Genomic DNA, 19,851 nt, shown 5'->3' on the forward strand with positions numbered 1-19,851 from the left:
TTTCTATTTTTTTTAACATTTTCAATATATCCACCATCTTCTCTGGATAAATAGAATGGAATGGAATGGAATGGAATGGAATGGAATGGAATGGAATAGAATAGAATAGAATAGAATAGAATAGAATAGAATAGAATAACAGTTGGAAGGGACCTTGGAGGTCTGCTAGTCCAACCTCCTGCCTAGGCAGGAAACCCTACACCATTTTAGACAAATGGTTATCAAATCTCTTCTTTAAAAACTTCCAGTGTTGGAGCCAAGGTATTATAAAGTGATATTAACATGGAGGAGTTCAAAATGAATCTATGACCCAGAATCAACTTCTTACTTTTTTCAACATTAGTTTCAGTATTCAGCCAATCTCATTGTACATATGTTATGCTCTGAAATAAAGAATTATTATTCAATTGTATCACAGCGGCCAGTTGATTCGCCGGATTTGGCATTGATTACTAGTCGGGCCCCACCCAGGGGCCCTAGGACGTCGTAACGTATTTTCGTAATATGTGTGCGGATCCAAGCAGTGCGGCCTTTTGCATTTGACTGATGGTGATTTTGTCAATTTTTATTATTATTATTATTATTATTATTATTATTATTATTATTATTATTATTATTATTATTATTATTATTATTATTATTATTATTATTATTATTATTATTATTATTGTATCACAGCGGCCAGTTGTTTCGCCGGATTTGGCATTGATTACTAGTCGGGCCCCACCCAGGGGCCTAGGACGTCATAACGTATTATTATTGTTATTGTTATTGTTATTGTTATTGTTATTGTTGTTATTAATATTATTATTATTATTATTATTATTATTATTATTATTATTATTATTATTATTATTATTATTATTATTATTATTATTATTATTATTATACGATTGTATCACAGCGGCCAGTTGTTTCGCCGGATTTGGCATTGATTACTAGTCGGGCCCCACCCAGGGGCCTAGGACGTCGTAACGTATTTTCGTAATATACGTGCAGATCCAAGCAGTGCAGCCTTTTGCATTTGACTGATGGTGATTTTATCAAGTTTTAACTGTTTTAAATGTAATTCCAGTGCTTTTGGAATAGCACCCAGTGTGCCGATTACCACTGGAATTACCACTGCTGGTTTGTGCCATAATCGTTGAATTTCGATTTTTAAGTCCTGGTATTTCACAATTTTTTTCATATTCCTTCTCGGCGACCCTGCTATCACCTGGTATTGCGATGTCTATGATTGTAACCTTATTTTTCTCAACCAGTGTGATGTCTGGTGTATTATGCGCCAGTATTTTATCCGTTTGTATGCGAAAATCCCACAAGATCTTGACCATCTGACCCTCGACGACTTTTTCAGGCTCATGTTCCCACCAGTTTGTTGCTGTTTTAATATTATAATTTTTGCACAAATTCCAGTGGATCATTTGTGCCACTGAATTGTGCTGCATTTTATAGTCAGTCTGCCCGATTTTTTTTACAACAGCTGAGTATGTGGTCAACAGTTTCATCAGCCTCTTTGCAAAGTCTACATTTGGCATCATCAGAGGATTTTTCGATTTTGGCCTTAATGACATTTGTGCGGATAGCTTGTTCTTGCACAGCCAGGATTAGTGACTCTGTTTCTTTCTTTAATGTACCTGCTGTTAATCATAACCAAGTTTTTTCACTGTCCACTTTATCTTTTATGTTTTCCAGAAATTGGCCATGCAATGCTTTGTTCTGCCAACTCTCCATTCTTAATTTTATCACATCTTTTCTGTATTCTTGTTTCATCTGTTGGGCCTTCAATAGATTTTTGTTCTTTACTTCGATTAATAGATGTTCTTGACTTTCTTTTAAATAATCAGCCAGTGCATGTTTTTCTTCTTCAACTATTTTCTTCACTTGTAATAATCCTCTGCCACGTGATTTTCGGGGTAGGTATAGTCTATCAGTGTCACCGCGTGGATGTAAACTGTAGTGCATTGTCATTAGTTTCCTGGTTTTTCGGTCCAAAATGTCCAAATCAGATTGTGTCCAGTTAACTATACCAGCTGTGTATCTTATAACTGGTATTGCCCAGGTGTTTATGGCCTTGATTGTATTTCCACCATTCGATTTAGATTTCAAAATTTTCCTAACTCTGTTGGTGTACTCTCCCCTGACAATAGTTTTTACTTCTCCATGCTTGATGTTATCCAACTGCAGAATGCCTAAGTATTTGTAGGCTTCATTTTTGTTGCATTTAATTAGTTGGCCATTGGGCATTTCAATTCCCTCATATGTAGTGATTTTGCCCCTTTTAATGGATACAGTTGCACATTTTTCCATGCCAAACTGCATTGAAATATCGGTGCTGAATACTCGGACTGTGTTTGTCAATGATTGGATTTCTATTTCTGACTTTCCATAGAGTTTCAAATCATCCATATATAATAAATGCGAAATTTTTTCGGCTTCTTTGGCTGTTTGGTAGCCTAATTTCATTTTTTTAAGATTACTGATAGTGGGATCATCATGATGATGAAGAGAAGAGGTGAAAGTGAATCACCCTGGAAAATTCCTCACTTGATATTAACCATTCCGTAGTTCTCATTCCCTACTGCCAACTCGGTTCTCCATTGTTTCATCGCCTTTTCAGTAAAGGATGTAATATTTTTGCTAATGCCAGTTGTTTCTAAGCATTTTATGATCCAACTATGTGGCAATGAGTCAAATGCCTTTTTGTAATCAATCCAGACCATATTCAAGTTTGTTTTTCTGTTCTTACAATTTTCTAATATCATTTTATCAATTAGGAGCTGATCTTTTGTGTCCCTGCTCCTTCTTTTGTTGCCTTTCTGCTCTACTGGCAAGATGTTGTTTGTTTCCAAATAATCCTTAATGTTATCTGCAATAATGCCTATGAGTAATTTGAAGGTTGTTGGCAAGCATGTTATTGGTCTGTAGTTTTCAGGTATTGTTCCTTTAGTTGCATCTTTCTGAATCAAGTATGTTTTTCCAGTTGTCAACCATTCATCAATTTGGCCATTTTGTAAAATCTCATTCAGTTGCCTGGCCAATATTGCATGTAAACTGGTCAGATATTTGAGCCAGGAACCATGTAATTGGTCCTTTCCAGGTGATGTCCAATTCTTTACTTTTTTTACTCAATTTTTGACCATCTCAGTTTTTATTTCTAATACTTGCATTTGTTTGTTGCCAATGCTTTTCTCAAAGTCATGTATCCATTTTGCTTCTTTATTGTAGTCCTTTGCATTTTCCCACAATTCTTTCCAGAATTCAACTGTGGCCTGCTTTTCTGGTTTTTGACTTTTGATGTCACCCTTCACATTAAGACTTTGATAAAAACACCGTTGGTCTGATCGAAATTGCTGATTTTGTTTATACTGGATGATTCATGCCTCATATCTTTCAATTTTTCTAGCTGTTGCTGTTATCTGCTGTTTTACAATCTCTACAGCTTCATTGATGTTTCTTGTATCCAATCTATACCTTCTGATTTGCTGATCTATAATTTTGTTGTTTTTAAGCGTTGCTCATGCATGTTCTTCAAGTTGCTAGCATCTGCCCTTAATTTTTTGACTTTTTGTTCTAATCAGATTTTCCACTTTGGCTTTGGTGCTTTTTCTGTTGTGTAACTAGGTGCTTTGATTTTAATGCCTAGTTCATTAGTGACTATTGCAGCTGCGCTGTACATTAACTGGTTCATTTCCAAGATGGATTCAATTGTTGAAAGCACTGCATTAACCATTTTCATGATAGGGGCCAAAATTTTCTTAGGCACAGTTTTTAATGATAGTAAACATTGCCATTCCTTATTAAACAGAAAATGCTCCATGATCCTGTCCTTCATTTTTTTTTTTTTTAGTTAGTTCATCAGTTGGTTCAGTGATAACTGGTTCTGGTGATAGTGTTGTTATTTCCTCCCCGACAGCTTCTTCTGGGAGTTCTATTACAATGTCTTTAGGTGTGTCTTGAGTATCAGTTATTTCTGCTTGTGATGTTGTTTTCTTAGTTTTGCAATTTGCCTGAATTTTCTCAAGTTCAACTTCACTAAACACTTTATTCCATGTAATAAATCACCTTTGATCTGCAAGTCGTTGTTCACTAACATTTGAATCTGGATATTGTTGTTTCCATAATTCATACATTTGCTTTAAATAACCTCTTTTTCTAGGCTCTGACTTGTAGTAACAAGCCATTATGGCACGGTTTTCATCTGCACTATATTTTTGGCGTTTTGTTGGCTGGTCCACTTGTAGCCCATTTGTCGATGGATGTCCAGGGACCTCAACATCTGCCGCGGCCCTTGTTAACCCGTGCGACGACCGATGCGGTATAGAATTTTTATTTGTTTCTTTCACCATTTTATATGGGTTAACGTCGGAGGATATAAGCTGTTCCTATTATTATTATTATTATTATTATTATTATTATTATTATTATTATTATGTTAATCTTTGGTGAGATTCACAGCCTTTGGGGCTGGTTGATAGCTCAACAGCTCGAGTCCTAACCAAGGACCTAGGAACTGTTAAGGTAACGTCGGAGGATATAAGCTGTTCCAAGTAGGTTTGCTGGTGTTGTTGTTGTTGTTGTTATTGCTGTAACTGCTGTTGTTATTATTATTATTACTGGTTAATCTTTGGTGAGATTCACAGCTTTGGGGGCTGGTTGGTAGCTCAACAGCTCGAGTCCCAACCAAGGACCTAGGGACTGTTAAGGTAATGCCGGAGGATATAAGCTGTTCCAAGTAAGGTGGTTTTTTGTAGAGTCAGAATGTTCAAGTCAGGTAAATTGATCCAAGGGCTCCAATTACAATTGGGACAACATACAATTTCTTTTTCCACAGTCGCTCAACCTCAATTTGCAAGTCCCGGTATTTTGTGATTTTTTTTTTTCTTGCTGTTTATCTTCAATTTGTGCATCACCAGGTATTGCAATTTTGTCATATTATTTATTTATTATTATTATTATTATTATTGTTGTTGTTGTTGTTGTTGTTGTTATTATTATTATTATTATTATTATTATTATTATTATTATTATTATTATTATCAAGCCACAACACTAGCGGGTTCAGGTTTGTCCCCCAGTAGAGAAGAAACTGCATTTGGCAGGCATATGGTGCCTCATAGTTGTTTCACGCTTGTCTTCTTCTCCTTTCTGCACTTCTGTATCTTCATAAGAAACCATCCAGATGGAACTGTTGAATTCTTGTCAGTGCTTCTCTTTGATATGCAGAAGATGTTTGGGCTGAAATGCTATTCTTAGCTTCTGGGCTTGTAAGTGCCACAAAAAAATCGAAGGGCGCTGAATATTCAAACCTTGCTGTCAATCCTTCAAAGATTTATAAGACTGTGGACTTCCTGTGAGGATTCATGGTGAACTTACCCATCCCTGAAGGAGCAGAGATGGCATGGTGGCTGAGATTGATGGCCAGATGGCAAATTGTGGGTGGTGAAGCTTCTTCCAGAAAAAGCAAAGGTGGTGAGGTGACCCACTTGCACTCTGGACAACTGCTGTTCATGAGCAGACTGTGGGAACTGTCATTTTTGTGGTCAACTTGGGAGTTGTATGGCTGGGATTTCATAGCTGCCATGCCGCCTATGTGGACATAAGGTTTACTGAGCCTTTTTTCTTAATTACTTTCAGAGATTGCTTCTTAACTGCTTTTCAGCTATTAGGAAGCTTTGAATTGAAAAGTTATGACACAGGGTATGTTTCCACCAATCCCCAGAACACAAGTTTTAATCACAAATGCTTGGAGTTTATGTGGTACCTCAGAGCTAAGTGTATGTCTTGACAAAGTAAAAATTGAGCAGTTTCGTCATCAAAGCAACCATTTGCTTGAGCAGACAATCTGTAAACTTCTCAGTGCATGCCAGAGGTCCCTGAAAATCCGAATAATTTTCATGATCAGAGAGAGACTGGCAATAGGAGATTTGTTGGGCTGGGCCAGCCCAACATAGCAATGTTGGGCTGGCCCAGCCCAACAAATCTCCTATTGCTCAAAAGGCAAAGAGTTAAAACTGCCAACACCTGAGCAAGAGGTGCACATTTTCTAACAAATGCCCCACTTGGCATTATTTATTTTCTAAAAGCATCTAGGTGGCCAAAAGCATTCATCTGTCCATGTATTTTCCATGTCTCTGTCTCTCATATGTCTGTCTGTCTGTCTGTCTGTCTACTACCATCTCTCATCTATCTATCTATCTATCTATCTATCTATCTATCTATCTATCTATCTATCTATCTATCTATCTATCATCTATCTATCATCTATCTATCTATCTATCTATCTATCTATCTATCTATCTATCTATCTACCTACCTACCTACCTACCTACCTAGCTACCTACCTAGCTACCTACCTACCTACCTACCTACCTACTTACCTACCTACCTACCTACCTACCTACTTACCTACCTACCTACCTACCTACCTACCTACCTACTACCATCTCTCATCTATCTATCTATCTATCTATCTATCTATCATCTATCTATCTATCTATCTATCTATCTATCTATCATCTATCTATCATCTATCTATCTATCTATCTATCTATCTATCTATCTATCTATCTATCTATCTATCTACCTACCTACCTACCTACCTACCTACCTACCTACCTACCTACCTACTACCATCTCTCATCTATCTATCTATCTATCTATCTATCTATCTATCTATCTATCTATCATCTATCTATCTACCTACCTACCTACCTACCTACCTAGCTACCTAGCTACCTACCTACCTACCTAGCTACCTACCTACCTACCTACTTACCTACCTACCTACCTACCTACCTACTTACCTACCTACCTACCTACCTACCTACTACCATCTCTCATCTATCTATCTATCTATCTATCTATCTATCTATCTATCTATCTATCTATCTATCTATCATCTACCTATCATAATTTTAAAAATCTAAACAAAAGTCAAGGAAATAATAAATAGTTCAGCACAATAATATTTTCTCTAAGAAACATCCAGATGAGCAGACACAGTACCTGATTAACAGCCAAGTAAATAATTTAGGATTTTCTCTGCTACTATCCTTCTCATCCAAAATTTTGGGTTCCCTTATGACTATAAAGCATTTGCAATTTTAAAACATTTTAACTTCCTGCAAAAAGAACAAAGTTATACCCTCTATTAATATTTTATTTGGACTTAAAACAAAAGGCACTGAATACGCTGAGCTTTTGTTTCACTTCATCAAGTGAGCTACCTTTTTGAAAACAAAAACAAACAATAATAATAACACTATAGAGAATATTGTCAAAACGTGCAGAAAGATACCAAGAGCTAACTATTGTAGGTAGAATTGTACTTTATAGAGAGAGAGACATCCAAAGTGAAACTTGCCTGAAGGAAGCAGCAAATTAAACTTGCCTGATTACTACAGCATAGAGAGCAATTTACAGCCTTAAATATTCTTGCATTATTGAAAATTATAAGACTGTGCATAAATATTGAGTTTTGTTATTAGAGCTCCTTATAAAACCTCAGTTTTAGTAGAATGAATGTAACGAGGGATGTAACATGGATAGAGTCTTCTTTCTTAGTCAACACACTGAATGCTCCCTTCCTAATCATGGCCCAAGAATAAAGAAAGACACCCTCACTGGATATCCATTCTATACATCAATTTGATTCCCCTAGAACAACTTCACTGAGAAGGACACAAATCTGGTCCTTCAAAAATTCAATTGTTGGTTCTCAATGTTTCTAGAATAAGACTGAAGACTTCTCTCAGCTAATGACTTGAAACCTCTTCAGTCTAGGAGCATTGGTTCTCAATGGCCTTCTATAGAAGACTGTAGAATAACAGAGTTGGAAGGGACCTTGGAGGTCTTCTAGTCCAACCCCCTGCTTAGGCAGGAAACCCTGCACCACTTCAGACAAATGGTTATCCAATCTCTTCTTAGAAACTTCCAGTGTTGGAGCAGTCATACCTTCTGGAGGTATGTTGTTCCACTGATTAATTGTTCTAACTGTCAGGAAATTTCTCCTTAGTTCTAAGTTGCTTCTCTCCTTGATTAGTTTCCACCCATTGCTTCTTGTCCTACCTTCAGGTGCTTTGGAGAATAGTTGTGGCAACCCTTGAGATATTTGAACACTGCTATCATATCTCCCCTAGTCCTTCTTTTAATCAGACTGGTCATATCCAGTTCCAGCAACCATTCTTTACCTGTTTTAGCCTCCAGTCCCCTAATCATCTTTGTTGCTCTTCTCTTCACTGTTTCTAAAGTCTCAATATCTTTTTTACATTGTGGCAACTTAAATTGGATGCAGTATTCCAAGTATGGTCTTACCAAGGTATTATAAAATCATATTAACATGGAGGGGTGCAAATTGAAAGTATGTCTCTTTCTAGAAAGCAGAGAATTATCTTTCTTGCAAAAATGGGTTTCATATTCCACTAAGCGACAGGCTTGTTCTATTTTTTGATTTGAAGCAATGCGTAAACTAGGTGTTATAGATTACTTGCAAAGTTTTATGGCTTATATTCTACAAATCAGGGTACTATAGTGATGTCTACAAACTCTCTTTAAAAGACACACAGGTTTGGCATGTTTATGAATCCCCTATGCAATCCCTGTAAGCCATGGTTTATGAAGCTAGAGATAAATATCTGAATCCTTTTGATTAACCTTTAGATCAAATATCTGGTTCTGAAAATTAGAGCATTCATATTCATTTCAGGAGCACAATCCATCCCTCAGATAATTGGTTTTGTGATTTTTTTAAAAATCTAAATTGTAAAGCTGGGATCTTACAAAATATAAATACTCACAGCAATATCTACTTTATGTTTATACTGGTCTACACTCTAAATTATGCAAAAGAAGCAAATATACTCAATCTTTTCTTTAAAAATATGCATAATTAATGGAGGATGCAAAATTCTGTTTTGCTTTTCATTATTGATAATGCTATATGTGTTGTATAAATGCTTGAGTCTTTCCAAGCAATCATACAACATCAATGAAAAATTCAAAGAACTTATTTCAAACATTTATGAGTTCCAATATTATACTAAAGACTGAATTGTACAAGGTACCTACTTAGTGAATTGGGACATATATCTCAAAGGGTGTCTTCCATGAGTAATTATTTTGCTTGCTTATTAATTGGTACTCAACGTTTAATCATTGTTAACTTTCATCAAATACTATTTTGTGAATTTTATTTCCTAAAGTTCTTTTCTCTGCCTTAATTAGTTTTCATCATTTCAATTAGTTTTGGTGGGGAGGATACCATTGTATTTGGGGTAATAACACCATGTTGGTGGCTCTATCTTTACAGTACAGATTTCTGGGGTCTATTTATCTTTAGAATGATGAGAGCTAGATTGGGATGAGATCCAAATTTGAATTCTCAATCAGCTTGCTGGATTCTGCTCTGGGTAAAAACCACATAAGACTGTTGTATAGTTACATGATTCGGGATAGATATGGACACCATCTCAAGATCTTTAGATTGGAAGGTAAACACAATAAATAAGAGAGAGGGAGAAAGAAACAGCTCTAACTTTGCAACATCTGGATTCTTTGCCCTACTGCAATACACGGAGAACATGAGCTTCATCTGCATATCAGCTTTAGCAACAATACGAAGAATGGTTGCAGGAACTGATATGTCTAGTTTAATAAAAAGAAGGACTAAGGGAGACATGATAGCAGTGTTCCAATATCTCAGGGGCTTTCACAAAGAAGTGGGAGTCAAACTATTCTCCAAAGCACCTGAGACAGGAGAAGAAGCAATGGGTGGAAACTAATGAAGGAGAGAAGCAACCTAGAACTAAGGAGAAATTTCCTGACAGTTAGAACAATTAATCAGTGGAACAACTTCCCTCCAGAAGTTGGGAATTCTCCAACACTGGAAGTTTCTAAGAAGATGTTGGATAACCATTTGTCTGAAGTGGTGTTGGGTTTCCTGCCTAAGCAGGAGGTTGAACTAGAAGACCTCCAGGGTCCCTTCCAACTCCTTTATTCTATTCTAACTTATTCTTAAATTTTAGATTGCATTTCAAAATGAATGTTGCTTGTAGGCTATCCTGCCTCTAGTTATTATTTCTGGACTATTGCTCATTATGTAGATTTAGCAGATACTCAAGGGGGTATTATAATGAGCCAGACTATTCTTCTTTGCCAAGGACTTGCAATTCGCATCTTGATCCCTGACAGTTCTGTGACACTTCTTCTTCTTGTCCCCTATCCATCATCGGACATTCGCGATCATGTTGGTGATCCTATTTTTATCAACAAAAAAGCACACAAAAAAAGTGCTGCTGAGTTTTGTCGAAACCAGTCCCTTAGGTTTTGAAGCCACAATTTCTTTCTTCTTCTGCCTGGACCTGATTTGCCTTCAATCTTTCCTTGAAGGATTAAGTGAAGTATGGTGTATTTTCCAGGTGTCCAAAATATTCTAACTTTCGCTTCTTTGTGGTTTTGATAATTTCCCTTGGGTTTCCCAGGAGGCTTATCACCTCCACATTTCTGATTTTGTAACCTGGATTATGCATACTGTATTTTCCCAAAAATAAGACAGAGTCTTATTTTCTTTTGACCCCAGACATAAGCACTTGGCTTTATTTTCAGGGAGGTCTTATTATTTTTGAGGTGCAGGAGGCAGAGAGTGTGGTCACCTCATGGCTGCTGCTCTATTGCAATATTTTTGGGGAGGGTTTATTTTCAGGGGAGGACTTATTTTAGTACATGCACTCAAAAGCCCAATTGGGCTTATTATCTGGGAGGGCTTATTTTTGGGAAAACAGGGTAACAGCTATGTATAAAATCACATTTTAAATGTTTCTAGTCTCTTCAAGTGGCTTTCTATCAGAGACCAACTTTCCACTCTGTAGAGCAGAATAGAAAGTTATATGACACATACCTTCTAATTCTAAGATCAGGTTTTGAAGTGATAATTTGCACACTACTTAAGAGAAGGCAGTTGGGGAGTAATGTACTGAAAGCCCCTCTCCCAGCAAAAGGCATTTGTTAATAGAATTGTGCTTCTCAATTTATTATTTCCAATGTTGCCTTTCTCAGATTAACTATGTTGAATGGTTGTAAAACAGATGCCTCAATATCAGGGGTGAAAGTCAGCAGGTTCTGACAGGTTCTGGAGAACCAGTAGTGGACATTTTGAGTTGTTCGTAGAACCGGCAAATACCATCTCTGACTGGCTCCAGACTGGGGTGAGAATGGAGATTTTGCAATATATTTCCCTCAGGAGTGAGGAAGGAATGGAGATTTTGCAGTACCCTTTCCCTGTAGTGGGATGGGAATGGAGATTTTGCAGTATCCTTCCCCTGCCACGCCCACCAAACCACGCCCACAGAACCAGTAGTAAAAAAAAAAAATGAATTTCACCACTGCTCAATATCTGCTGTGTTCCAGATTGATCAATTTCAGTGCATTATTTTGTTGGAAGAAATATCCATCAGGTTCAGTTCCAAGCAGGGAGAATGACACTGGAAACAACATGGAGGCTGATTGGAAAGAGAGTTTATTTATTGGTGAACTGAACCATCAGGGTTTATGGTTCTGGGCAGCTGACAATACAATACAATACAATACAATAGTAGAGTTGGAAGGGACCTTGGAGGTCTTCTAGTCCAACCCCCTGCCTAGGCAGGAAACCCTATATTGTTTCAGACAAATGGCTATCCAACATCTTCTTAAAGACTTCCAGTGTTGGGGCATTCACAACTTCTGGAGGCAACTTCTGTTCCACTGAATAATTGCCCTCACTGTTAGGAAATTTCTCCTCAGTTCGAAGTTGCGTCTCTCCTTGATTAGTTTCCACCCATTGCTTCTGGTTCTGCCCTCAGGTGCCTTGGAGAATAGTTTGATTCCCTCTTCTTTGTGGCAACCCCTGAGATATTGGAACACTGCTATCATGTCTCCCCTAGTCCTTCTTTCTCTTAAGCTGAACATACCCAGTTCCTGCAACTGTTCTTCATATGTTTTAGTCTCCAGTCCCCTAATCATCTTTGTTGCTCTTCTCTGCACTCTTTCTAGAGTCTCCACATCATTTTTACATCATGGCGACCACAAAATGAAGTTTAGAGTGAGTGGGTTTTTATACCTTCTGCATTCCCGGGGTGTGTGTGTGTGTCATGTAGAGGTCATAGCTGGTTCTATAGACAAAAGAGGAAATGCAAATCCTAAGGTTTTGCCTTAGCCAATTTTGTCAACCTTTTGTTTGTTGCTTATCTGGAGTTTCTGCCTGACCCAGTCTTTCTGAATGGATTACCAAATCTGCATTTCTAAAAGCTGGCCTCCTCAGTTTCTGCTTGGGGCTGGGAAACTGGGACTGGTTTCTGTCTCCCTTAAGATTTTTTTTTTTTAATTTATCCTTTAGGAGAAATATTTTATCCTGCCTTTTTAATATTCCCCAAAATATTTCCTTCTGGGAGGAGGGGGCTTCCTACAACTTCAACTTCAATTCTTAATATTATTGTGATTTATTAGAAGTGCCTTTCAATTTAATATCCCCAAATGAAGCCCAAAATGCCTAATAACCATAGCAGTTTTTAAAATTATTATTATATACTCTTACTTGTTTTCAGATGACATAAATCTTCCACCTTTTTTAAAGCTCTGGATCTCATCACTCTTTTTTGATAAACCACATTTTGTTCCAGAACAAAAGAACACCACAGTGCATGATAAATCTGTAAACAAGACATCAATATGTGAAGCATGCATGCTTTTCCTTTTCTTTATTTCTGAAGTGTCTTTTCTTCAAAATATATTATTTTAAAAAGAAACCATAAAAGTCATAATGGTAGTCAAACAATGACTGTATATTTTACTTATTTATTTAAAGCATGAGTAAGAAGTAGAACTTTTCTTTCATATTTTCTTCCTTTCTCAAGCAAATCACATTTGGAATAGAGACATTTACCTTCCTCCAAACACCAGAATAGCTGAAGGCCAGGGACTCTCTGTTTCTCTTGCGCAGTTTGAAGTTTTCTACTCACTCAGCTGAATCCGGAAGACATCTAACAAGCCTACAAGCCATGCTAACTACAACACAACCACAAAAGAATACTTTTCTTGGATGCATTCTGCATAACTAAACCACATGGATACACAAATATTACACAAATGGATAAATGCAAGGTGGACAGAATTTTTCAGCAGTCATTTTCAAGTAGTAAAAAAACAACAACCAGAATAACAGAGTTGGAAGGGACATTGGAGGTCTTCTAGTCCAGGGGCCACCAACGTTTTGGACCTCAGAGACAACTAAATTTATAATTTAAAATTCCATGGACTGCTAATATGATCTGCCTAATGACCGGCTGGGTGGCTATATGGTCATGTGACTGTGTGGGCATGGTCAACTTGATGTCACTCACATCAAGGAGTGCCTCACTAGCCTCTACTCGCCCCTCCCTCCCAACCATTCCTCGCCTGGGCTCCTTAGGAAGCAGTTGTTGGAGCTAAGCAGCCACCATGAGAAAGAGTTGGCGAAACAGCTCAGTTCAAATTGGATCTGACCAAGAAGGAGGCTCAGCAGACGCACCTCACTGAGGACTACGAGCATAGGCTTTCCAAGCACAGGGAAGACCTGCAGGAGTGCAAGACCAGGTACCGGCACCTGGAGGCTCAGTGGGCTGAGATGGTCAGCCAGTTCCAGGCCATGATACAGTTCCATTGGAACAAGGCCCCCTGGCTCTTTGCCACCAGCGGCGCTTCCCTCAAGCCTTCACCCAAAGTCCCACACCAGGAAGGTGAAGCAGACCCCAAGTTGAAATTTCTGCCCCCTCTGCCCCACACAAAAAGACCCCAAAGGGGGAGACTCTCTGCAGCAACACAATCATTCATTGCACATATCCGACCCAGGGGCCATAGTTTGAGGACCCCTGATTTAGTGCAATATAAAAATGCAAATATTTTTCTGTGGACCACCAAAATTTTCTTACACACCACCAGTGGTCCACGGACCACCAGTTGATGACCACTGTTCTAGTTCAACCTCCCACACAAACAGGAGACCCTATACTATTGGGTATACGGTTGGACAAAGCCTGTCCAATTTCTTCTTGAAAACATCCAACGATGGAGCAGCCATAATGTCAGAAGGCAACACATTCTATTGATTAATTGTTCTCGCTGTAATTTCTCCAAATTCTAGTGGAAACTCTAGAAAGAGTGCAGGGAAGAGAAACAAAGATGATTAGGGGACTGGAGGCTAAAACATATGAAGAATGCTTGCAGGAACTGGTTACGTTAGCATAATGAACAGAAGCACTAGGGGAGACATGATAGCAGTATTCCAATATCTCAGGGGTTGGCACAAAGATGAGGGAGTCCAACTATTCTCCAAGGCACCTGAGGGTAGGACAAGAAGCAATGGGTGGAAACTGATCAAGGAGAGAAGCAAGATAGAACTGAGGAGAAATTTCCTGACAGTTGGAACAATGAATCAGTGGAACAGAAGTTGCCTCCAGAAGTTGTGAATGCCCTAACACTGGAAGTTTTTAAGAAGATATTGGATAACCATTTGTCTGAAATGGTATAGGGTTTCCTGTCTAGGCAGGGGGTTGGACTAGAAGACCTCCAAGGTCCCTTCCAACTCTGTTATTCTATTCTATTCCTAACCCAATAAATCATATTAACAAACACCCAATCTCATTACCCCAGTGTGAATGTGTTGCACATTGCACCACCTCTGCAAGTCCATCATACTACTTAGTTATGATGTTATCTTGCATTCTGGAGTCTCACAGCCCAATGATAAAAACTGTTCTTCAACCTGTTTGTGCGGCTGGCTATACTTCTATATCTCGTTCCCGAAGGTAGGATCGCTCATCATAGAATTCATAAAGGTTTCTTATTAATATTAGGAATATTTGGGTTTTCACCACATCTGTTTATTGTTATTTAGTTCTATTTAATATAAAATATGCAAACATTTCAGGATACTTTTGTGGTTTTTTTAAAAAAAAAGTGCTTACCAAACCTTTTTTGTAACTGTATTGTTACAAAATTGCAACTGAAAATTAGTTGTAGAACTAGCAAAAAATAGCCAGGAAAGCAGAGTCTTCAATAGGATTTGATATATCAGTATGAAAATTTATATTTATGCCATAACTGTTATGCCCCATTGAGTCATAGAAAACTCTTGATGACACTTCTTCATCATATTATGCAATCCTTTATATTTTCACCAAATCATAGAATGAATACATCAGTTTATTTATTTATTTATTTATTTAATTTGACTTCTTAGTCGCCCCCTCTCCCCCCAGGGACTCGGGGCGACGTACAATAGCAACGGTCACAACAATATAATATGGAGGAGGTGGAAAATAAATAAATAAATTACAGTACTTTAAGACAATTAAAACCCCAATGACAGTTAAAATTTTAAAATTAAAATTAACAATTAAAAATGCCCAAGAGGTGGAGAAGCTCTAAATTTAAGCCAGGCCGGCTAGTCGGAACAGGTGGGTCTTAAGTTGATTTGATGGATTTCTTGTGATCACAATCAAAATCATTACACACAGCACTTTTTCAGATAAACTTTATCCCGTTCTGTTCCTTTTGAAATCAATATTGAATTCTTACAAGATATGTTGGATAAAATCCTATCTGAGTAGTTCCTTAATGCTTTGGATACTAAAGGTTAAAGCAGCTATTTTGAAAATTAATAATAATTCACGATCGGTAAAAACATCACTAAATTTGCTTGGTTTTCACTATTGGACACTGTTATTATTTCCTCCCCTCTGCTTGCCTGATACAACCTGTAAATTCCATGCTGTTGTAAGGCCACTTTCTTAGTAATAAACCTGAAAAAAATGAAACAAATGTTTCTTTTGCGGTCTGAGCCATCCCATTTAAAAGAGTAGCTTTATTGCTTTTCGTATATCTACAAGAAAGCAATATATAGCACCCACAATTTTTCAATAGCCTATGAAAAACTGTAATTTTGTGTGTGTGCAAGGATAGGGTGGTATATGCAATTGTCTTTTCACTCCCCTCTACAAATGCTAATAGTGCATAATAAAGCTCATACACAATGATATAAATAAGCATGTTAAGAGCTTAACCGTTTCATAAGATTGTGTTCTGTTCTTTTAGAGCAATTACATTGTGACTTTTATAGGCATTTACTAGATCTGGGAGAGGAGGAGAAATGTTGATATAGCTGTTTCTTATTATTTCTAAGGTCTCACTCCCTTACAAATTTCTATCAAGTTTAATATTTATCCTCCCTTCCCCAGGAGAAAGTTTGCAAGTCAATAAAAGCAGGAGTCCAGATTCCCAAAGAGAACAGAGAGCAATATCTCTGGGTTACTTATGACAATGAAAGAAAATTCCTGTTTCACCTGTAATAGTTCATAGATGCTGAAGAAGTAAGCGGTATCACATATTGTGGTGAGGCTTGATTGTTGGACAATTATGATCCTTATATCATGAGCGGCAGCAGCCAACATAATCCTAAATTGCATTAAAAGAGGGATAGAATCAAGATCACATGAAGTAAAAGGTAAAGGTTTTCCTCACACATATGTGCTAGCCATTCCCGACTCTAGGGGGCGGTGCTCATCTCTGTTTCAAAGCTGAAGAGCCAGCACTGTCCAAAGAGATTTCCGTGGTCATGTGGCCGGCATGACTAAACGCCAAAGGCACACGGAACACTGTTCCCTTCCCACCAAAGGTGGTTCATATTTTTCTACTTGCATTTTTATGTGTGTTCGAACTGCTAGGTTGGCAGAAGCTGGGACAAGTAGGCTGGCACAAGTAGTAGTTCACTCCATTAAGTGGTGCTAGGGATTTGAAATGCTGAACTGCTGATCTTTCTGATAGACAAGCTCAGTATCTTAGCCACTAAGCACTGTGTTGCTCATTACATCAAGTATTAGTGGTCAACTCTGAAGCCATCTTGGGCCACCTCATAGTTGCCATGAATCCTGAGAAGGGAAGGGTGGGGGAGTAGATAGCCCAGCTAACCTGTCAAAATAAAAAGTTCTCCTGTGGGAACCAAGGTAATTGTGACAAGTGGCTTCTTCTTCTTCTTCTTCTTCTTCTTCTTCTTCTTCTTCTTCTTCTTCTTCTTCTTCTTCTTCTTCTTCTTCTTCTTCTTCTTCTTCTTCTTCTTCTTCTTCTTCTCCTCCTCCTCCTCCTCCTCCTCCTCCTCCTCCTCCTCCTCCATTAATCACTTATTCATGCTATTTACAAAACATGCAAGAAACACTTCTAACTCAACCATAGCCTGCTGTTAATTCTTAAACACACCTGTGTTTGGGATACAGTTGTGGGTCACAATTACATGGAAATCTACAATGACCATCCACATGGATGGTTGTTTAAAGGTGACCACAGAGCTAGAGAGAGTTGACATTCCCCATTAGTTCTTTTTATAAGCAGCATCCTGAATGGGTTTATCAAATCCCATATTTCTCTACCAGACATCATAGTGAAATAACCTAGAGAGACAGCTAACATTTTAGGCCTGCATTTAATGTTGCATGCAATTTTCCACTAATCCATCTTAGCTGCACCAATGCTTTATGGAGAAAAGAGGCAAGAAGTGACAAGTGTTGTAGGACAAAGCAAGACCATAGGCCTTGTCCTAAAATGTTGAGAATTATGTGTTAAGGTAGACCAAAAAGTCACCCAAATTAATGGCTGTGCTATAAACCAAATTTTGGAATTTTAACCTGAGATTTAATGTACGGCAGCCTTGGTTTCCTGCCTTCCTTCTTATACATGCCCAGGAACAGATGCTGGATTATTGACTCTCAGGGAAATTATTAGCCACAGGACAGTGCTAAAATTCATTTTCATTGCCCCCAGTTTTACTCTTTATTTTTAGTGGTACATGCAATGTTACAAAAATACAAAGCATTTATAATGCAATGTAGCAGACAGGAACCAGTTAGTCCAAATTCCTGGACAGCAGAGATCATGACTGATGGGAAGGCGAAAAGAGAGCGTTAGAAAAGATAAAAATGCTTTGCTTCCAAAGGATTCTTAAGATTTCAGGAAAAGAGAATGTATTGTTTGTTGTTTTACTTATGTTTATTTCTTGCTATCTTCTGAATGATCTGGTTGGCAATAGATTCTCATGGAGGAAATCTATCTATTTCATCACCAGGAGTTGCAAATGACTTGATGGTACAGAATCAATCAATTGACTTTTATTTATTTATTGGATTTATATGACTTCCCATCTCTGTGCATCTTACAATATTTAAAACAATGCAAAAAAAAAAAAAAACCTACACATTAATATAGTATAATACCATAAAACACAGCAACTCATATAGCGGACTGGGCTTGTAAAGATTAATGAAGCCACTTAGTAAACAGGAAAGATGAATGTACAACAGGGAACCTCTTCTGTGAATGTAGAACATGGAGACTCACACAAACAATCCTCTCTTAGATCAGCAGGGAAGGCATTTTTGAAAATGTTCCCATCGCTGAAGTTGGAAAATGCAGTTCTGTTCTGACCTAGGCTTCCCCAGCAGCACGAAGCCGAATCCTCATCCCAATAACCCCCTTTTATTTAATTTACAGTGAATTCCTTTCCAGCAAAGTCTTTCCTCTCCCACAGTCTTTCAAGATGGTTCACAATTACTGACCTTCATCAGGCTTGGAAAGTGACCAGGCCAATATCTTTCAGAGGCCACAATACTTGGCAAGAATGCAGGAATAAAGTAATTGTCTCCTGCAAACACTCCTTCCTTTTTGCTCCTCTTTTATTCTCTATGGGAGGGGCCATTCACCGTCCACCTGCGGATTGACTCCCAAGTTGATCCTTGTTCCTTAGCTGTTCCCTTCGTCTGGCAACTCTGTGCATGTGCACACTGGGAACAGGCTCCAGCTGTTTGTGTGCCTCACTGATGACTGATTCCGAAGGCAGCTGATAACTGTCAGACAGCCCTGGCCCCTTCTCTGCATCTAACAGAGAGCCCTCATCAGAGCCTTCCCCAGACTCCAGGACTGGCCCATGTTCCTCCCCCACCTCCTCACTGTCTGAATCCGCTCCATTGACAGCTGGTTTTTATTAAGCTTTTAATTATGACTTTTAAAATAACCGCTATTAATGGTTGGGTTAAATGTTGCCTTTTGGTTTTCACAATTAGAGAATGTTTCAAGTACTTGTATAATTAGAAAGGGGGGATATAAACTTAATAAATAATAAATAACAGCAATCTCAAGACATCCATGTGAGAAGGGTTGTTTTTTTTTTTTCATGTGCACCAATGTCTGGCTTTCCAACTTACAGATCTTTATCAACATTTGACTAAGGATAAAAGTGTTCCCTGCATTGCAATTAAAAAATTGTTCCCCCAGGTTCGCAACTTCAGCAACTTTAAGATGTGTGGACTTCAATGCTCACACATCTTCAAATATATTTTCTGACTTGGCATGAATTCTGGAATTGGCAAGCATTAAAAACAAATACAGCTCAGCGAGACATCATTTTTCATTAGCATTCCAATGGCATTGACTGACATTTAATCCTATCAAATGTTGTTCCAAGTAGTCCGAAGTGTGAAACACACCTCCTTATGTGGCTCACCTGGGTGACCATCAAAAGCTTTGTAGAAGTTTTACCAACTCTTGTTAATATAACTGATCCACCTGTTCTGTGATGCTTTGTTCTTCTTTCCTTTGGAATGTGGATCAATTTAACCTTCTAATAATAATGTTACTCAGACCAGCACATACACACAAAAAAAGAATCCAGCCTTCTTGGAAGTCATTAGCAAAGAATAGCATGTCAAAGGTTTAGAACATTTAAAATTAACCTGATTAGAAAACTGAGTAGCATTAATCAAAAGGACATATTTGTAAATGTATGGTCTCCTT

The sequence above is a fragment of the Natrix helvetica genome (genome assembly GCF_964273705.1).
Source record: "Natrix helvetica genome assembly, chromosome: 3".
In the NCBI taxonomy this organism is placed as follows: domain Eukaryota; kingdom Metazoa; phylum Chordata; class Lepidosauria; order Squamata; family Natricidae; genus Natrix; species Natrix helvetica.